The sequence below is a fragment of the Mustela putorius genome, unplaced genomic scaffold (genome assembly GCF_011764305.1).
Source record: "Mustela putorius furo isolate JIRA1106 unplaced genomic scaffold, ASM1176430v1.1 tig00000174_pilon_pilon_pilon, whole genome shotgun sequence".
Lineage (NCBI taxonomy): Eukaryota > Metazoa > Chordata > Mammalia > Carnivora > Mustelidae > Mustela > Mustela putorius.
The window spans coordinates 18088836-18109643 of NW_025421304.1; the positions used below are offsets into that span (position 1 = coordinate 18088836).

A 20808-nucleotide genomic window follows, 5' to 3' on the forward strand; every position below is an offset into this window, starting at 1 on the left:
GGCACGGAGCTGTTAGGTCATCTCCCCAAGGTCATACTGCTAGTGTGGGACAGAGGGAAGATTTGAGCCGGCTCCGGGGTCCTGCACTTACCCAACCCCTCAAAGTGGCTTCTCCTTTCCCCACATCCTTGCTGCCTTCAGGCTTGACCTAGAAACACATCAGCAACAGCCTCGTCCTCTCTATACAGAGCATTTTTGAGGTGACCCGAGACTGGCCCTGTCTCAGGGCAAACTCCCAAGACAGGACATGGCATCACCTTGGCTTTCTGATTATTTTCACCGAGTTTAGCATTAAAAACACTTCTGTTTTGATGGTGGCCATGGGACCACGAGGTGAGAGCGACCAACTGTCCTGGGTTTCCTGGGAGGCAGAACTCTTAGTGCTAAAGCAACAGCGATCTATTTGGTGCCCCAGGCAGATGGAGACAGTTGGTCACCCTACGGGGACAGCGCTGGCTGTGCATTCCGAGCCGTTTCCTGGTACGAGGCACTTGCACTGTTTCCTCTCTGGGCTGGTCGGGTGGGACAGCCCTGTGACCCCAGCTTGTCATCTGCTTTCTTTCCTCAGGAGCCCCTCTCCTGTGGAAGGAGACCAGGCTTTGGGGATGGAGACTACAGGAGCTACCCCAACTCTCCTGACCTGTCCCTCCTCTGAGCTTGCAGGGACGTCAGCCAGGAATTCAGGGCAGGGCCGAGGGCTGTGGCCAGGACCTCTGATGTGCTGGAGCCTGCTTGTGTTGGCTCACAGGAGTTGATCGTTAAACACAGCCTCTACTAAGAATGAGATCACACGATACTATTGTAATCGCTTTGGGCAGTGGCGGGTAGGGTCTACGATTGGTACAGACACTGAGTAAGATGCAGATCTGTTGAATCAACATGTTGTATCCCTGAAACCCATGTAACATCGTATGTTATTGACACACAGGGCGAATGCCACCTGAAGATGAAGACTTTGGAAATCAAGGAGATGCTTCTAGAAGCCAAAAAAATGCCAGACTGCCAACACTAGAACGAGGGGAGAGCGTGCAACAGATTTCCCCTCACGGCCCCCAGAGGGAAGCAATCCTACAGAGACCTCACTCTTGGATTTCCACCCTCCAGAATCCTGGGACAATACAGTTCCGTTGTTGACGCCACCCGGTCTGTAGTCCCGTGTTCTGATGGCCCCGGTGCACAGACCATCTGTGCTCCCACAGTTACCAATGCCTCTGGCATTCACATGGCAGAAACACCGCAGCACGGTGAGCCATCGCACTACCTGCCCCAAGTCTGTGGTCGATGCTTGCGTCCCGAAGCTGACCACGTAGTGTGTTACACCATGGAGACTGGCAGATGCTTCCCATTAGGCCTAGAGCTACTGTTTTGTTGGTTGTCCAGAGAGATGTCAGGCAGGGGCGGAGAGAAGGGTCACGAGGTACCCTCGTGGCAGCATGTCATGCCTGTGGTCACTGTATTGTGAATAGCACCAAAGACCAAACGTGGTTGTCCCCTCCAGCAGTGCAATCAAAAGTCGGGATTTGAGTCATCCAGGATTCCAGGGCTTGAAGGCTAATTGTCCAGTTCTGTAGAAAATCACTCATGTCCTTGATGAGTAAGGGAGGTTCTCACATGTCTTTGTCATTTCACTTTTGTCGGACTCGGCAGCGTCAAGGGAAAGATTGGCGTTCGTGCCTGAACAATACTCAAGAGAGCCAACAGTCACTGCGTGAGCAGCTTGACACCAGGATGGTGGAAGACCTGCTCTGGATCCAAGGCTGCCAAGGGCTGATGGGTAGATGGACAGACAGACTGCCTGGCGGACGGACGGTTGCTTGCCTTCCAGCTCTGTGGGTGGACCAGAGTCCTGAATGGGATGGGGGCCTCCCTACGCTCTGCCCCAGGGTACTTCTGCAGGGTTGGTGCCCTGTACCTTTCTCTCTGTGTTAGCAGCAGAATTCCTGACCAGGCCTGGCCTGGGGTGCAGGAGAGGGAGCTTGACCCAGCCTTGACCGATAGCCTTGACCTAATCAGGGCAGAGTCTAGTCCTTCAGCTGTTCTCCTCGAAATGTATATTGATCCCTTCATCCCCGTGTTGATTTTCATTTTATTTTTGTAAAGATTTATTTATTTGACAGAGAGAGATAGACACAGTGAGAGAGGAACACAAGCAGGGGGAGTGGGAGTGGGAGAAGGAGGCCTCCCACTGAGCAGGGAGCCCGATGCCGGGCTTGATCCCAGGATCCTGGGATCATGACCTGAGCTGAAGGCAGATGCTCAATGACTGAGCCACCTAGGCGCCCCTCATCCCCCTGTTTAAATCCACACATGGCATCCCACTGCCCGGGGCTGGGGATTGGACCACCATCCCTGCACTGGTCTATGTCCTCATCACCCTTGTCTCCCTGCTTCAGCCACACTCACTGGCTGCCTGTCTCCCCAGCACTCTGAGCTCATTGCCCTCTCCATACTTTTGCCTATGCTGTTCCTTGTGTCCCAGGCCCACTCTTTCCAAGGCTGGCTCCTCTTTATCTGTCAGGACCCTGTTACGAATGTCACCCCCTCTAGGAAGCCTTCTTGGATTACCTGGCTAAAGCAGATTCCCTGTTGCATACCATCTTTTCCCTTTGTTTTTTTTGTTTTTTGTTTTTGTTTTTGTTTTTTGTTTTTTTTTTTGGTTTGCTTTCTTCATTGTCCTTACATTATATGTCATTATTTGTCTTCATACCTACTGAATTACTTAATTACTTCATTGATTTTTTTTTTTTTTACCCCTCATTCCATCAAACTATAAGCTCCATGAAGGCAGGGGTGGTGTCTATCTTCTGTTCACAAAAACCAGTGTGAGACCTGACACTTAGTGAGCCCTTAGAAAATGTCTGTTGAATGAATGGATCCAATACATGTATTGAGGAGCTGCACAACACAGGGCTAGATCACAGTCCAGCAGAAGTGTGGGTACAAATCCTGACTCTGACACTAATTGGCAATGTGCTCTAGGATGCGTCACTAAATCTCATTGGGCCTCAGTCTCTCTTCTGTAATAAATAGGATTGTTACAGGGATTAAATAAGTCAACCCATTCAGTTTTTAGGAAAGGGCCTGGCACACACACCAAGAAAGTTGGATGTTAGTGTTCTTGTAGGTAAAATGCAGGGCTTTTAAGGTTCAGAGGTTCAGAGGCTGACTTCCTATAGGTAAGAATGGGATAACTCCAAGAGGGCTTCCTGGAGGAGAAGACATTTGAAATGGACCATGGCGGGGTTGGGGGGTGAAATTTCTCTAGGCGGAGATGGGGGTGGAGAGGTCAGGAGAGATGAAGGACCCCTGGTACTGGGAAGAGACCCATGGGCAAGCCAGCCCTGCCCTGGGGTTAGATGCTCCTGAAGCTTCTCACAGAGTCAGGCCCAGCATGAGCTGTGCTTTTCTCAGCCCGCAACCTCCCTGCCCACATGGCCTTGACATTTCATTTATACCCATTTCCTGTGTTTGGTTTGTATACTGTGAGTGCTGACTCTGAGGAGACATGCAGAGGCCTGGCGGAAAATGCCCCAGGAGGAGATGACTCAGTTGCCCCAATACCAACCCCAAGTAGACCCGAGTCGATTTGACACGGGGCAGATCCGGAGAAGCCCCCACAGGGCTGCGCCAGGACGGGTCCTACATGTCCCAGAAGCTCAGGATGTAGCCTGATGCCATCGACTCCCATGGGCTTGCATGAATTGCTCTGACTCTCTGGGTTGCCCTCAGTCTCCTCACCTGTCAAATGGGGGCAGACACACTCCTCAGAGTTGCTGGGATGGTGAAATGAGTCTTGGTGGGCAGAGAGCATGTCAGAGTGGTTTCTGCCCTGGTTCCTCATGTCATTCATTTGAAAACACTGTAGGAAGGGTCCTTTTATTATCCCCATTTCACAGACGGGGAATGTCGAGGTTCAGAGAAGGGCTCTGGCCTGCTCTGCACCATGCAGCCAGGGAGCGACCCAAGACTGACCTCCAGATAGGGTGCAAGTGAACAGATAATACAGGCTGAAGCACGGAGAGCAACCACCAGATGTAGCCAAGAGAGGATGAACTCATCACGGGAAACGGGAACACCGTTGGCTGTCTTTCCACTTCTTTTCTGAAGAGGGGGAGCCCATCCTAGCATGGTGAGGAGTGTTTTCTAAACATAAGACCCTGGCCCCTGGTAGTTACTCTGTAAATATCAGGTTAATGAACAAAAACACGAAGTAGTACAAAATGGCTCTTGTGAATTAACCTGTGAGTGGAAAATGATTTTAAAGACCAATTAAGGGGCGCCTGGGTGGCTCAGAGGATTAAGCCTCTGCCTTCAGCTCAGGTCATGATCTCAGGGTCTTGGGATCAAGTCCCCCATTGGGCTCTCTGCTCGGCGGGGAGCCTGCTTCATCCTCGCTCTCTGCCTGCCTCTCTGCCTACTTGTGATCTCTGTCTGTCAAATAAATAAATAAAATCTTAAAAAAAAAAAAGACCAATTAGTCTTCCCCATGGATGTGGCAGGTATTTTCTCTATGACACCCCTGCTGAGCTTCTCCTTAGTTCCCCCCAGAGATGGGGAGCTCACTTCTTGCGTTTGTGGGCGGCATTCGTTCTGAAAGGGAGTGTGGAGCCTGAGCCTATGGTCCCACAAGAGTGTCAGAGGTCAGAGCTGGGAGCCTTTTGTGCCCACCCCCCCACACTTCCCTCCTGTCCAGATAAAGGAGTCTGCATTTCCTGAGAATTCCCACTGAGCGGGCCTGGGGGAGAGCAAAGGGAGGCTGGGCTGAGGCCAGGACAGAGAAAAGGTCTCAGTCCTGGATCAGACCTCCTGGGTATGACTCAGATGTGTTACGTAACACTCCTAATCCCCCATCTCCCACCTTTACCTGTAAAACCTGCATTAATAAGGGTCTCCTTCTCATAGGGTAAAGAGAGGAGTCCTGGATGGTGGGGGAGGGGGGCTCCTGGACACCAAGCCCCCAGCCCCGCAAATGCTCCACAGTTAGCTTCTCTGGCAGGGCCAGTTGCTGACCCCATTCCTTTCCCTCTAGAAGGCAAGCAGGGCAAAGGCAGATGTCCTCATTTAAGAGCCGACCTAAGGCACAGTGAATTTAAGCCCAGAGCACGGGGGAATGAGGGTGGAGCCAAGGCCTCCCCTCCTTGTCTGGGTAGAGCTCCCGGATTCTTTCACTGTCAAGGCCCCTGAGGGCAGAGTGGGGTGAGGAGGATGGAGCCTGGGCGTGGGGAGCCCAGCAGTCACAAACTGGGACTCCCCTGGTGTTCTTATCAGGGTGCACAGCATCTCTGGTCATGGGCAGGCAGGCGCAGCTCTCAAGGCCTGGGGAAACCCTGGGGCTTTAAGAGTCAGACTGTCTTCCTGCAGGCCTACTTGTCTCTCTGGGGTCACCTGTGCTCAGCCCATGGGGGCAGAGGGGGCCCAGGGCTTCCGGCTGAGCGGAGCAGGCATGCATGCCCGTGGGCGGAGCAGGGGCGGTCTTGCACTTGGCAATTTGCCCCCCCCTCGGGGGGGGGCGGGGAGGGGAGCAGCGGTTGGAGGCGATCTCAGGACCAGCAACCCCAGTGGGTCTCAGCTGTGGCCAATAGATAGGGCCCATCCTTGAGATTGGAGTTCTCCACCCCCTTCCCTTGCTGTCCATCTGTCCATCCATCCTTCCTGCGCCTCCCTTCTCTCATGTCTACCTTGACTCTTTTGTTCAGCTCTGCCCACCTCCTCCTTGTTCCTCAGGCACACCAAGTGCCCACCTACCACCGGGCTTCTGTATGTGCTGTCCCAGCCACCGGGCATGCCCTCACTGCAAACGTGTAGTTTGCCTCCCTTGCCACATCCAGTCTGCTCACAGAGAACTGAAACCAAGTCCTCTTCTCCTTCCTCTGCTTGCTTTACTTTGCTCCATAGCTCTTACCGGGTATATTTCACACGTATTGGCTTATTAATTATCTATCTCCCCCTCCAGCTCTAAGAGGTCAGAGATTTTTGCGTTCTGTTCTCTGCTGTATCCCTAGCATCTAGAACAGAGCCTGGTGTGCCACAGGTCGTCGGTAAGCACATGTTAAAAGCATGGCTGAGTCCTTCCCCTGTACGTTTTCCCATCAGCTCATCATCCGTTTTTGTCTTCCCACATTTCCTGTCACCCATCAGTCACCCAGAATTTCTCTGCACCAGGCCCTGGGCTGAGGCTTGGGTTTGGTGACAGGGCAGGGAACACAGATAAGAAAGGAAGAATTCTGACACTGGGGAATGGGCCCCAAGTAAGGGGGAGTCCAAGGGGGGGCTCTGGGTGACACATGGGGTAGGGGAGGTGAGGGAAGGTTCTCAGAGCACAGGGTGGCCCACAGCGGCACAGGATACAGACTTTGTTGAATGAATCCATGTCTGGAGGACTTCTTGGAAGGAGTGGTATCTCGGGTCTCAGTACTGCGGATACTGGGGGTGGGGGTTGGAATCAGAAGCCACCTGGGGGAGAGGGTTGGTTCCTGGCTGTGAGAACTTGGAATAGACCCTTCCCTGGGTCTCCCTCCCTGGAGAAATGCCGGTCTGAGATGAGGACAAAGGGTGAGGCAGGGGCTGGCCAGGCTGGGCTGGGGGCCAGTGGTGGAGGAGGCTGGCAGGCATGTGCCCAGGGCCCCCATGGGAACCTCTGGGGTGGGGCAGAGCCTGTCTGGACTACTTGTTTCTGCAACCCCTGGGGTGGCTGGAGCAGCTTCCCTGAACCCCTCCTTAGGATGAAGAGCCCATACCTGTGCCCCCCTTTTGTCTGTCTCAGTTCTTGCTTTGTGTTCTGCAAGAGGCTGGAGGTTCTGAGGGTAGAGACTGGGCACCCTGTTCCCCATCCCACTGTAGCGCTGCCTTACCGCCCCCTCCAGCCAGCGGGGGGCTGTTGACTTGTTTTTTCTATAGGCAGGTAAGCCTGGGCCTGGGTTTCACGTGGGGCCTGAGCTCGGGGAGGCAGCAGGAGGACAATCAGGGAGGTGATGATTACGGAAGGTGGGCCAGCACCCCCTTACGGGGGCTCCTCCAGGCTCCTCCAGGGCCCCTGGGCAGGCCAGCAGCCCATGCATTGGGAAGAGGTCTTGAAAACTCATGGAGGGCTGAGGCCAGGGGTGAGGGGCTCTCAGACCCGGATCCGGGCAGACCCTATAGAGAAATCTGGGAATGAGAGAGGGAGGGGGCAGCCAGCCGGAAATTCAAGACGGGCAGGCGGAGCCTTACCTGGGACAGCCTGCTCAGACAAGCTCAGGCTGGGTGCGTGAGCCCTGGGAGGAGGTAGAGGTGTCTGCGGAGGAGGCGGAGTCCGGCCAGGAGGCTGCCAAGACTGGAGACTCGGAGGTAAGAAGCCACTGGTCACTGGTCGCTGTTTGTGGTGGAGGACAGGGCAGGAAAATTCGGGAAGTCGGGCTCTCAGGCTGGCCCACCTTCCGTAATCAGCCTGTGGGCAGGCTCTCCGGTCCAGTTCCGGGCCCTGAGGGCATGCGGGAGGCCCAGCCCTGGGTCTGCTCAGGGCTCTGGGCAGGTTTGGAGGCCCTGGTTGTGCTGGGGTTCCCCCATTGCTGCTCTGAGTGTGGGCTGGGTGGAGCCGATGTGGGGGTCATTTTGGCACAGGGCGGCTGTTGGGGAACGGGGGGGTGCTGTGCATTGTTGAGGACCCAGGTGAGGTTACAAGTCCCAGGGCTCGGACAGGGAGGCAGGGGACAGGCACCCGGGTCTTTGCCTGTTCCGTCCCCCAGCACCCAGAGCCCGTTTCCTCCTAGGATCCCAAGGGAAACCGGTTTGGGAGCAGGTTGGCCCAGGCTGTTTGACTTCTGACAAGGAAGAGAAAGACAGCCCGCCCTGGTCAGCTGAGTGGACGGGACAGGGCCCAGGCCTGGGGACATGCCTGCCCTGTCTGGCCAGCACAGGGTTCTGAGCCTTTCCCCAAGTCCCTCAGGTCCCTGTGATGAGACTTCTGCGGGGTGGCCGAGGACGGGAGAGCCTTAATGGAGGAAAGGGCCTGGGAGCTTTCTTCCCTGGGTGGTTTCCCTGTCTGTATCCCCCGGGGGCTGGGCAAGGGTGATGGTGTGAAAACACTGACTGAAGCAGCCCTCACCCCACAGTTCACAGCCCTTCTGATTCTCCAGCCCCACGTGCCAGACGGCCAGCCAGACAGATGTGGGTGGCTGTGGGTGGGAGGAGCCTGGCGCCCGGCCAGCTCTGTCTTTACCCACTTGGCTCCCGTGGGGTGTGTGGGCAGCAAAATGGGCGCCCCACGTTCCCTCCGTTAATTAGATAGGCCCTACTAATGAGTAGCTGTCAGCGCTGCCCCATTATGCCTCGTGAGCCATCTGCGCCCCCGCACTTTGCGGGGAGACCCCAGCGACGGCCTGGCTGCCGGGAGGAGGCGTATGCAGAAGGCAGGGCTTCTGGGAGCCATTGCGGGGGGGGACTCCTGGAGCCGGAGACCGGGTGCTTTGAGGGCTTGCCACCAGAAAGGTCAGGTTCTGGCTCTTTCTTTTCCAGAGAGAGAAGTGGGGGCCGCTGGAGTCCCGGGTGAGAAGACTGGCCTCCTCCTCTCCCCGGCAGCCAGCACCTTCACTCTGCGGGCATGGGGAGGCTGGTGTACTGGAGAAGGGGTGGGGCACACCGGGTTGGTCAAAGTTGAGATCCAGGGCTCTGGGGACACTCTGGCAGTCAAGGGAGGTGGCACTTTGTCACCTGTGAGACAGAGCCAGTCCTAGTGCCTTTGTACACTGCTGGGCCGTCAGACGGGGTGTCGCCCCACCTCTCTGGGCCTCATTTGCCTCCCTCTGTGTGGGAGCTACAATGACTCACTGCCGGACCAGAGGCCTAAGTCTTGGTTCCCTGAGCAGCTGCCACCCAGACCTCAGAGTCCAGGGCCCAGGGAGTCGCTGACAGAAGGGGCACGACCATATAGAGACATCAGCGGGGCTGCCTGCCCCAGCCCTCCTGTCTGAACAGTTGCGGGGCGGGGAGGAGTTGGAAGTCTCCTCTGCGCACTGTCCCCAACCTTGAAGGACTTCGCCTTTAAAAGAGAGCCCAGGGTAGTAACAGCACCTGTTACTGCTCTCCCAGTGAGATGGCCTGATGTCCCCATCTCAGACCTGGGGACACAGCACTGAATGCTTGGAGCTGGACCCTGTGGTGTCAGGTCCCATGTGGCACTATTTGAAGGACTCCGGGGCCATGCCGTGGTGGGGGGGATAGTCTAGGAGGGACGAGGGGCAGTTTGGAGCCTCCTGGTCACTGAGTCTCCCCTAGGCCTGAGCGGGGCACCCAGAGGCCCCTTGGGAGGAGCAGTCCTCCCAGCTCTACTGCTGGCTCCAGAGGCAAGTGGGAAGGTGACCCCCAGATCCCCTAACTCCGGTCTCCTGAGCTATAAAGCAGGGCTCTATGTTCACAGATGGCTAGGACCTCCTCTTAGAAACCCAGGCCTCCAGATGCCTGTCCCTGCACCTGTTTCCCATGGCAAGAGTGGCCTAGCCTCGCTGGTGTGGAAGTAGGGGTGGGGAGAGAGCTTGTGGTCCCTCTTTGGCAGGCCCATCCTTGCCCTAGGGCTCAGGGGCTTCTGATGGCTGAGAGGTGGGAGGGTTCCTGGTATGACCTTCCAGGCCTGTTCTGGCTGGATCTGAACCTCCTGCCGAGTGCAGCTGGGGGCTGGGCTGAGGTCAGACATTCCGTCATGCCTGGAAAGAGGGGGTGGTAGCTCTGTCTACCTTCTATCTCAGGCAGCTGGGCACCCAGGTGTGCCTGCCTCCTTGGGAGGTCAGCAGGGGTGGTTCTCGGATGCCCAGGCAGCCTGAACCCTGTGAGGACCTGTGGTCTATAGTGGTCTCCTCCCAGAGGGACAGGAACAGGGGGGATGTCTGCCTGCCTGCCTGTCTGTGCTGGGCCCAAGGCCACTTTTTGTTTACATGAGGTCAAGATGCCACTGGAACAAGGAAGGAGGTACTGGGGGCAGTTTCAAGGCCATGGAGTTAGATTCTCGTTCAAATCCTGTGTGACCTTGGACTGGCTCCCTTTCCTCTCCCCCCACTCCGTCTCCTCCCCCAGCAGATAGGACAAGGCGTCCTTGGCAGAATTGTGGGGGGGAATGAAAGTCACCTGCCTGGCATGCAGTGCGCAACAGGGGTGCATAGACTCTGGTCTCAGACCTTCGGGGGGGGTGGCGGGAGGGCCAATGCTGGGACAGGTGCCCTGACCACCAGCTCCAGAGCTTCTGAAATCCCTTGCAGGTATATGTGAGCCGGGCACCGGCCTCAGCTCCACCCCCAAGGGAGCCAACTGGGTCCAGCCTGTCCTTAGACCTCCAAATAAGTGCTCAGAAAACCAGGTGTGGACCTGCCAGGTCTCCGCCCTCCTGTTTGCCTGGCAGTCCACCTTGGAACTGGCACCAATGTCTTGCACCTCAAGCCTGGGCTTGAATCTCCATTAGTCTTGTCCCATTTTTAATGACCCATGGGGTGGGGGGGCCCGTGCTCTCCCAAGTCTTGGATCCGTTGGGCTCCCTGTTCCTTCTCCGGTGGGGGGATAAGCAGTGAGTGGGGGAGGCGGGCCCAGGGCCCAGGCACACAGCTCCCTTTGTGAGGGTGGCTGAGTCACATGGGCAACGCCATCCATGCTGGGCCCTGGGGCGGCTGTGACGAGAGGGTGTTATCGTGGGTCTACGGCTGCCCCCGCGACTGTGGCCAGGAGGCTTTCCCACGGGAACGAACTGGGAGGTGTCTGGGAGTGCTGGCCACAAAGCACGGGGTCTGGATCCCGGGACCCAGGTTTACGCCCCGGATCTGGAGCAGACCTGCCATGATGTTTTGGGAAGTTTCTCTTTTCAAGCCTCAGTTTTCAAGTCTGTTCAATGGGAACAGTCATCACTGTTTTTAGAGATGTTGGCCATGAAAGGACTTTGCTGGAATGCCTGGGTGGCTCAGTGGGTTAAGCCTCTGCCTTCAGCTCATGTCATGATCTCAGGGTCCTGGGATCGAGCCCCCCATCGGGCTCTCTGCTCAGTGAGGAACCTGCTTCCCCCCTCTCTCTGCCTGCCTTTCTGCCTACTTGTGATCTATTTTTCTCTCTCTGTCAAATAAATAAAAATAAAAGTTTAAAAAAAAAGGAAAGAAAATAAGAAAGAATTTTGCAAACTGTGGAGTGCCAGGCCTTTGGGATCTGTGTTGACTTTATGATAATCGCAATGACACTGACCAGTACTTGTCGTGCACCTACTGTGTGCCAGGCGTGGCTCTCGGCGCTTTTCAAGGCTACTCAGCTTGCAAAGGGACAAGGGCGGACTTGAAATGCTCTTGTCCAATAAAGACCCACCTCCTAGCAGCCAGTGGTGGCCTGTGACCCTTCCCACAGAGGGGCCACGGCTCTTCACTGCCTGCAAGGCCCTGGGGGGGCAGGGGGGTGAGGATGGAGGAGGAGGAGGAGGAGAAGGCCCCTCCCCCAGCTCTGTCACAGCGGGGCCTCACAGCTCCGTCCTCTTACCCTGTCCTGGGGGCCACGCGCAGTCGCAGATCAGCTCCCACCTGCCTGGCAGTCCCGTTTCTGTTTCATCTTCAGGCTGTTCTGAACAACAGGGCCCTTGCCAGGACATCAGGGCTGTTCGTTCGTGCCCAGGCTGCGAGCTTTATGGTGTGGCCTTGTTAATTATTACCTATGGCGCTGGCGTTGTCTTCCCAGGGTAGGGGAGAAGGTGGGTGACTGGAGAGGGGGAGCCCGAGTGACCCAGCTGGCAGAGCTGGGAGGAGAAGCTGGTCGGCCTGAGCCCCGAGCCCAGGCTCCCAGCCTCCCCTTCATCCCTTAAAACAAAAACCCTTTGCACTTTCACCTTTCGGCGCTCAGTACCCTGCCTCTGGCCTCTGTCACCAGCCAGGAATGCATTTGACTTTCTCTAGGCCCCGGGTGACCCCAGCCCTTCAGCCCTGAGCCCCAGCAGTGCATTTCAAGTGGCCTGTTGGAAGGCTCCCCCACACGTCGCAGGCCCCCCCATTCCACTGTATCCAAGGGCAGCCTCTTTCCTGCCTCCCAGATCTGCACCCCTGCCTTCACCCCCACCATGCTTCAGGGCAGTTTCTGACATACATCTCTCCCTTCCCCTCGCCTTCACATGTGGGCTAGGGGGTCCTAACCCTGCTTCGGGGTCTTGGACCGAAGCCTCCCCCCGCCAGCTTCTCCCTCTATGTTCTCCAGTGCCCTCCGGACCTCCCCTCTACCCAGCCCACCCACGTTGCTTGGCATAAGCCCCTGGAGTCCAAACCAGCATTTCTCTTGCTGAATTACTTTGTGTCTCTAAAAACCAGTGGGACCCAGCCCACAGGTTTGGGCGGGATGAAATGACAGCAGTCCCCCTAAAATAGGCATCTTGACAGGGAACCCTGTAGACATAGCAGCTGTTATCAGTTCGGCTTAGTACTAATAATAGGTACTATTATGATGAATAGTCATTTATTGGGTTTCTCATTTGTGACCCCCAGAGCACTCTGGGAGCTCTTCAATGCCAGGAACTGACTCCCAGTGTCACCCTAATGTAAGCCAGACTCAGGACAGGGTGGGCCCACTGTCCCTGCCCCGGAGCCTGGCACCGTGCCCAGCACATGACCGGTCTCTGAGAAGCCCGAAGGTGACAGGGCAGGCAGAGCTTGGCAAGCGACCTCCTGCCCGGGCCAGTTCACCACATGGGCTTTTCCCACATGGTCCAAGGGGCAGCTGGGCCCAGGCTCTGTGTCTCTTGCTCAGATGTTCTGCCAGGAGAGTGGTGCCTTTACCACTCCACCTGTGAGGGCCTGGTCAGCACCCTCTGTGGGGCATGTGTGTTGGGAGGGACTGCTTCCTGTGGCTTGGACCCCGGGGCACAGCTGAGGCTGCAGTGGCTACCAGCTGGCCTGGCCCCAGAGGATGAATTTTGGAGAAACCAAGGCTAAGAGGCGACAACTTGCTCAGGGACATTGCACGTCAGGGGCTCCACGTCCTTTCTGGATAACTCACTTCCGCACCATTGTTTCCTGGCCCCTCCAGCCCTGGCAGGGAGCGAGTGCCCACTGTGGCCGTGGGAGGGAACCGTGGGCCAGACACGGGCCGAGTGCCCACAGTGCCCGCCTGCTGCTGATTGCTTGGAGGCCACAACACTGGCTTCCTGGCAACTCGGGGGGCCTCCCTGACCCTCACTGTTAGCTTTATTGCCTTTCTCCCTGTGGCTTGTATCCAGCAGGCAGGTGAGGGGTACCTCTCTCTCGCAGCAGACCCCTGGCCTCCTAGACCGCCTAAAAGGCTTCCATTCATGTGGCCTCGGGGGACTTTGCAGGTTCCTTTTCCAGAATGCAGATCCTTTCAGGAAGAGAAGGGGTCTACAGCACCCGGCCCCATGCCAGGGGTCTGGGGATGCTGGATTCAAGAGTGGTCAGGAGCGCTGTGTGGAGCCAGACCTCCTGGGCCTCCATCCCAGCCCTGCCGCTTCCCTGCTGGGTGGCCTTGGGCAAGTGAATTCCCTTCTCTGAGCTGTATTTCTCCACCTTGTGCTCTCCCCTCTTCATCACCACATTCACAGCGAATATTTATTGAGGGTTCATCAAGTGCCGGGCACTGGCCCTGGCCCGAGCAACATTCTTCCCTCACTGCTGTCTGGTGAGGTGCAACACCGGTGGTGCTACGGTGTTGATGGGAGGGAAGGTTCTGGAATGCTGTAAATGGTCAGTATATGTAATCATCATCATCATTATTATTGCTGTCATCCCTTACCCTCATTATACTGTGAAATTCCTATGGCACCTAGGACTTGGGAGTTGGGTGGGGATGAGGGAAGATGAGGAGCTCTAGGCCGGCAGGGCAGGCCATGAGCCATCCGGAGCTTCCTGACTCTCGGGGTGGTTATGAACCTAAGAAGTGGGAGCAAGCCGCTGAGAGGCTGGTGGCCAGAAGCGATGAGCCCGTTCCCCAATTTTTCTTTTTGGGCTTTTGGAAACCACCAGGAATATTTCTTTACTTGGGCCTCAGTTTCCCCGTTGGCCCAGCAGATGTACCCCTGGGGTCTCAGAATCTGGAATGGGAGTATTGGAATACTGAAACTTGGGGAGCATGGGATATGTCCCTTTGCTATGACAACTGGGGATCAAGGAGGGCTCGAGGTCAGGTGGCCTGACTGACCACTTGCCAAGCCACCTGACACCCCTGCCCTCCCCCAAGTGCTTTCCGCTCTGCCGGTCAGTGCCGGCTTCTGTCGGCTGCCAAGGAGGCTGGAGTCTCTGGACTCTCCTTCAGGAAGGGGCAGTTGTCGCCTGCGCCTTGGAGGGGGGGAGCACAGTATCTGAGGGGCCGGTCGCCATGGCAACCCTGGCTTCTCTGCGGGAACTTTGGGTGGAAGAGCCCCAGGGGGTGGGGGAAGCGACAGATGGAGGGCGGGGAGGCAGAGTTATCCGCAGCGGGGCTGTCTGTCCACGCTGGGCACCTGTCTGCCTGGATGGGTGGTGAGGATGAGGTGCCCCCTTGCCCAGCGCTGAGTCACGGGCATCCCCCAGGGTCACGGCCAGAGCTCTCTCGGCCCTGCCCCCTCCCGCCTCCCTCGAGAAATCTGTGACTCACTATATGGTCCCGTCATCCAAGCCAAGCTAGGGAAGAGGGAGGAGCCCGACTGGGGCAGGAGGGGGGCGTCCCCCCCCGCAAACACCACCTCCGCGGCTCCCTGCTCGCCTTGCTCTGCCGCAAGAGAGGAGCCAGGAACCTCCCACGCTCACCAGCTCGCCCACTGGGGGCAGCCGGACCCTGGCGGGTGGGTTAAGCCTCTGAGGTGAATCGTGAAAGGCGTTCCTGCTGCCTGTCTCCACACAGGACCTGCCATCAGCACCGGGTACCAGATCAAGGGTGTGACAGTGGGAAGGAGGAGGGATGCGGTGTGTGGGGCTGAGGGCAGGGTGGTGGTGTAACAGGGAATTGGGAGGTTTCTTGGTGGCAGCCAGCCCAGATGAACTCTGCTGTGAGCGGTCTGCAGGGTTGGCCGGGATGGGCAGGGAGGTGTCTCAGAAGGGGACGGGGCCCCACAGGATGAAATCTCTCGGGGCCTCTTGTTATTTGTTAGCTAGGGAAACTGAGGCTCAGGGTGGTACAGTCACTAGGTCCAGCAAGCTATGGTCTGCTGTCTGGTCTGTGAGATAAGTCCCCACTCCTGCTCCCACTGCAGATAGGGGAACTGAGGCTCCCAGGTCATGTCTCAAGTCTAGGGATAAAGGTCCAGGGTGCAGCCTCGGGGAGAAAAGGCTTTGTCCACAGGTGCCCAGGGCGGGGTCCGGGGGTGTCCAAGTGAACCAGGGGCAGTCTGACTCCTCACCACACAGGCCACAGTGGCCCCGGCCATGGGGTCTGAGAGAGGGTCTCGGGAAGTAGGGGAAGGTAGATGGGGAAGCAGACTTTGCGGCTGGAGCCTCCGACCCGCAAACCACCAGACCCTGGTGCTCCCATGTGTGTGGCACTGATAGGAATTCCTCCCCAGGCACCCGCAGCACCTGCCCTGTAACAGTGGTTGGGGGCAGGGGGCGTGGTGGGGTGGGTGGGGTGGGGATCTACTGGTTCCCATTCCCTCCTCTTCCCCAACCAACCTCCTTCCTGCCGGGCTGAGCTGGGGTCTTTCGTGGCCCCACGGGAGGGACTGGAGCTCATTTTACTGAGGAGGGTTGGGGGTGCTTATATTCAGATAGGAACCTCTCACCCCTTCACCCCAACTCCCATCCTGCCTGGTAGGGTGGGTCGGAAGAGTCTTTGTGGCTCCAGAGCACCAAAGAAGTTACTCGTGCAAGCTTTTATTGAGTGCCTACTGTGTACCTGGTATCCTGGGGGTGGGGGCAATGAATGAGACAGTTAAGGAGTCTGGAACTCATGGGTGACCCGAACTCAGGGCCAAGCCCCCGCGCCCTTCCTGTGGGCACCTTGATGGCAGAGGGGCTTTCTTGGGGCTGGAGACTGAGGGGGAAAAAGCCTTCCCTGTCAGTGAGAGCCACCAGCTGCTGAGTTGGTTCCCCAGAGCCCAGGCCAGGGTCCCATGGAGACTTCCTTGCCAGTGTCTAGAGATTGGGCTGCTTTGGGGGCCAGACCTAATCCCCTTTGTGGCAGGGACCTGGGGGATCTGGGATACAGATCCTCCTCAGTCACAGCACCTTGCCTTGTCTCTTTCTCTCTGGGTCTCAGTTGTCCCAGCTGCTGAATGGGTATGTAGAGGTGATGATAGCTTGCTCTGCCTGTGGTCCTGGGGCTCAGCTTCAAGGGTGTCCGCGTGTGAAGGACACCAGTCCGGGCACGGTCTGTGGGGGAGAGGCTGTGCTAGGCAGCCTGTGTGCACTGCGGGTGCTGGCTTCGGTGTCCTGGGCCCCTGGACAGGGGCCGGTCAGCCTGGCTCGTCAGGGACACAGATAAACGAGATGGTGAGGGTCTGGGATTGAGGAGTGCAGAATATTGCTCGCGGCGGGGTAGAGAGCTTTCTGAGCTGGGAGGAGGACCCGGCTGGGCTTGGAGACCTGGGGGGAGGGGTAAAGGGGTTGACTGAAGTGCATATATGAGTTTGGGGTGGGAGGCATTTTGGGCAGAGACCATTGCATGGAAAAGGCTGGGGACGATGGTTGCTGGGAGATGGAGCAGGTGATGGCACAGGAGACCTGCCACGGGTCACTTTCTGGGGCCTGGAGTGCCAAGCCAGCAGGTCTCCCTGTGCACTGCAGGCGGGGGATGGCACTGTGACCAGCAGCCTGGTCAGATGGGTGCTGGCGGGGGCGGTGCTGGGTGCCCTGGCTATGACCCCAACAGGATGGGGAGGGTAAGGCTGTGAGGTGGGATGGCCTGGCTGCCCGAAGTCCAGGCTGTTGGGTCCACCACTCGCTTGTGCTTGGAAGGCAGCTTCCTGGCTGTGGGGACAGAGAGGGAGGGGGCCGCCGAAGGGAGAGCAGCTGAGAGAGGCAGAGTCTGTGTGCTGTGGCCATCGCCTTCCTAGCAGGGCGGGTATGACAAAGACGGGAGGGGGAGGCAGGCAAGCCTTGAAGGGGGTCACGTGGACCATGCTCCGTGTTCTGGCTGAGCCAGGCCACAGGTCCCTTGGTCCTTAGCAGAGCTTCGAGCATGGGTGGGGGTAGGGGGTGGGGGGCAGGGGCGGGGCCCCTTCCAGGGATGCAGGCACAGGTGGGCTCCTGCAGGGCAGGGGTGAAGAGTCAGGGGCATGGCTATAGGGGGAGGACATGGCACCCCCAGACCCTGCCTTCTGATTCCCAGCAGATGGGGGCATCACGTGAGCAAACCCAGCAGTTGGGGAAGCAGGAGCCCAGGGACCAGGCAGATGGCAAGTGGGGAGTGGGGCCAGGCTGCCACAAAGGGGCCTCTCAGACCCCGGGGAGGGGCTGGCTGGGCCTCAAGGTCCCTGGGCTTACCCTCTACCTGTCAGGTCCTCATGCCTCACTGGGAGATCCTTGAGGCACTCGGGGAGTCGCGCAGATTCTGGGGTCAGACCTGGGCTGCTGGGGAGAGGGGCTAATTGGGACACACAATTTCTGACCCCCACCGGGGTCAGAACAGGTGGGCCAAGGCACCCACCCGGGGCCCCTGAGGTCCCAAACTCTCCCTGGTTCCGGGGGGTTTGGCCTGAGCTAGAACATCATGGAACTCCTTCTTGGAGTCCCCGCTGGGCGCTGGGCTCTGTGCTTTGCACACACCTTTGTTCCTGCCAGGCTGGTGCTCCGACTGTCCCCTTGAGAGACAAGGACACTGAGGCACGGGAGTCTTACCCACGAGGAACTACTTGTCTTTGGGGCTCCAGAGTCTGCGATCTTGCCCACTGTGCTGCCCTGGCCTCCTCAGTTGGGACAGGGCTCCTGGGCCAGGCTGGGCTCCCCGCTGGGTGCCAGAGAGCCCAGCCCCGCCCCTGCCGAGCCAGTGCTCTGCTGTGGGACCCACAGAGAGACGGAGACTGGTCTGCCTGGGGAGAGTCCTGGCTTTATTCCTCTCTGGTGATGTGACCTGGGGTGTCTCCCTCAGGGTCCTCATCTGGAAAAAGTGGGTAACAATAGTGTCCCCACTGATGCGTGAAGGAGGGATTACTGGGCTTTTATCCTAAGATCTCCTCCATCGGACAGGAGGGGGCACTGAGGCCCAGGGACAACTAGCAACAACCCAGGCTTGGGGGTGGGGCTTCATCCTGCCTGCCCCTTGGGGAGAGCTGGGGCCCCCTGGGCTCTGGCAGGACCTGGTGGGAAGGTTGGTGGGCTGGGTGTTGGGTTCCTGAGCGGCCGCAGGCTCAGGCTAAGACAGTTTGTGGTTGTGCGTGGCTGTTCCCAGGCAGGCAGAGATAAAGGCTGAGCCCCTGAGAAGCGGGCAGAGCTTCTAGGCATCAGTGGAATGGGCTCTAGGCTATAGGGAGGTGGCCTGGGGTGGAGGGCAGGGACCTTTCTGTGGGAGCCAGCCCTGTGCCCGGTCCTTGCAAGGCTGGCCAATCTGCAGCTAATGGCTCCAGCCCGGCTTCCCCCTAAAGGGGGCCGCTTCGATGAACTCCAGATAAGCAACAAGGAGAGACTCTCAAGCCGCTTCTCAGGTGTCTCTGCCCTGTCCTCAGGCCTCTGCCTTACACCTCCCAGAAGCCCCAGCCTTGTCTTTCAAGGCCCACAGGGGTAAGCAGGGGGCCACAGGGGCCCAAGGTTGTGACCTACCTGGACCTCAGTGTCCCTACGATACACAGAGCCAAGAGTCCCATCCCTGGGCAGGGTGGTTGCTGGGATGGGTCTGGAGCCGCCCCCGGGGTGGGAAGCGTGTACTCAGCTCACTGAGCCGCTTTGAGAGGTCTTCCCTAAACCCGGGCAGAAGAGTTGTCTTCAAGGTCATGTGGTGGCCGAGTTGGAACTAGGTTCAAATCCTGGAAAAGCAACCTTGAATAAGCAGCTCAGTCTCTCAAAGCCTCATTACTTATGCTGTAAAATGGGGACGAAGACATCTCAGTTTCTAATCTCTCTCTGAGGCCTGTGGGGGATGAGCTGAGATGGCGGCCCCCCTGGAGCCCCCATGGGCAGTAGAACCCCACGTGGAGCTGTCCCAGAACTTCGCTCCTCCATCGCCCAGCTCAGCGGTGCCCCTGGGAGAGACAACCCAACATGGTGGCTCTGGGGCTGTCTGGTTCTGTCTCGGTTCCATCAACTGTGTGAACTTGGACAGGTGTATTGGCCTCTCTGTGCCTTGTTTCCCTCGTCTTTAAAATGAGGCTGATAATGGTCCCTTGAGAAGGTGAAGTGAGCCACTGTATTTTAAGTGCTGAGTGTCATGCTTGGCACACTGTAAGTGATACTGTGATTGCCACTGATCTGGGCCACCACCAAGATCTCAGGAAGCAACAGTGAGCTTATCCAGCCTTGTGCTCCCATGATGTCATTGGAAAGTCACCAGGCCCCCAGAGCCTGTGAGGGCCCTTGGACACTCCCATCCAATGGGATCTTGGTCTGCTGGCATGGTGTTCTTCAAGAATGGGACTCCCTCCTGCTCTGTTCTCTCACCCCAGGCCTGACCGCTTGGCCATTGTCCTGGGGCCTGAGTCCAAGTTGGGCCTGTTTCCTTGGGCAGCACTCTACGGCTATTCCTTTGCTGGGCTGTTTCCTTGGCTTTTCGGCCCCTCACCTGCACAGGTGGCAGGCCTCCTCTGGGTCCCTGGACAAGGATAGCTCTCGGTGGTGGTGGGGGGTGCTCTGTGGTTAGCTCCTTAGGCCTCTGACCCTGTGGCAGGGGGGACAACTGCCTAGACCCACCTGTCTTCATGGTGACAAATGTGAGGGCTGAACCCCAGGGGTTAGTGGGAGCAACTGAGTCATGTTTGGCCTGGTGCCCTCTGCCTACTGCTCCTCTGGCTGTGCCACCATCTGGCCAAGTGCCAAACCCTTGGGGAGACTCATAAACACCCACCCCTTCTGGTACATAGAGCTTCACTGCCTGTGAAGACCCTTATCCAGTCTTGAGTACTGCTGGCCCCTGGAGATTTGAATCCTTATCTACATTTCACAGATGGGGAAGTAGGTCTCACGTTCCCTAGACAGTCGATGGTAGTGAGGGTCTGAACACAGGCCTGGACACTTGCCCCTGGCACCACAGATGGCTGCTTCCACTTGAGGTAGTGAGCTTCCCATCCCTGCAAGTGTTTAAGTTCTGCAGGGAATTGTAGAGGGAACTGGAGCAGCAGGTGGGGTTCTTTACGGCTCCTTCCAGCCCCATGCTTTTCTGGCCCTGAGTGGGAGAGGTGCCCAAGTCCCACATCGTCCCCAGGCATGAAGTCCCTAAGTAGCCAGCCCACTGGCCATCCAGATGGCATCAGGCCATGTCTGGGGGCAGGTGGCACTCCAGAGCCTTGCCTGTCACTGCCCAGACTCCCACCAGTAGCGCCATCCAGTGGCATCCTTGGAAGGCTCCCGCTGGCCTCCCAATCAGCTGGTGGACTGGGTGGAAGACAAACAGGGATGGGGCAGGAGTGAGTCTGGAGGGTGGAGGGAGGATCCAGAAGGGGACACGCCCACCCCAAGTCATCAGGGAGCTGATGCTGCCCCTTGCTCTCCCTATCCAATGGGCACGTTACCTGGGTAGGGGTGTTCCTGACCCCGTGGCGCTTCCCCCTCCCACACACCTGCATGTGACAGGGCCTCACGAGAGAGCTGTGGACAGCGGGCAGGCTCGGAAGGAGTCCTCACCCAGTTTCCTTAAAGCTGTATTTATCCTGCGTCTGTGGCCGCACCTGCCACCCTCTCTCGGGCTCTGCTACCTAGGCACACAGCCCAGATGAGATGGGTGGGGTCCTCTCTCCAGGCTGGGAGCCAGGGATTCCCA

The 20808-nt window shown here is 57.8% G+C and overlaps 1 protein-coding gene across 4 annotated transcripts in view; it reads left to right on the forward strand.

Annotated features, from left to right (window-relative positions):
* The first annotated feature begins 7226 nt into the window (after positions 1-7226).
* ADGRG1 (adhesion G protein-coupled receptor G1) overlaps positions 7227-20808 on the forward strand; it is a 37905-nt gene continuing 24323 nt past the window's right edge. For 2 of the 4 annotated variants that reach the window (XM_004744259.3, XM_013052154.2), the window contains exon 1: positions 14589-14830. The gene's annotated coding sequence lies outside the window, so the exon portion shown is untranslated. Of the gene's footprint in view, positions 7327-14588; positions 14831-20808 lie in introns of those variants that run through there. The other 2 variants (XM_013052152.2, XM_013052153.2) reach the window with 2 other exon arrangements.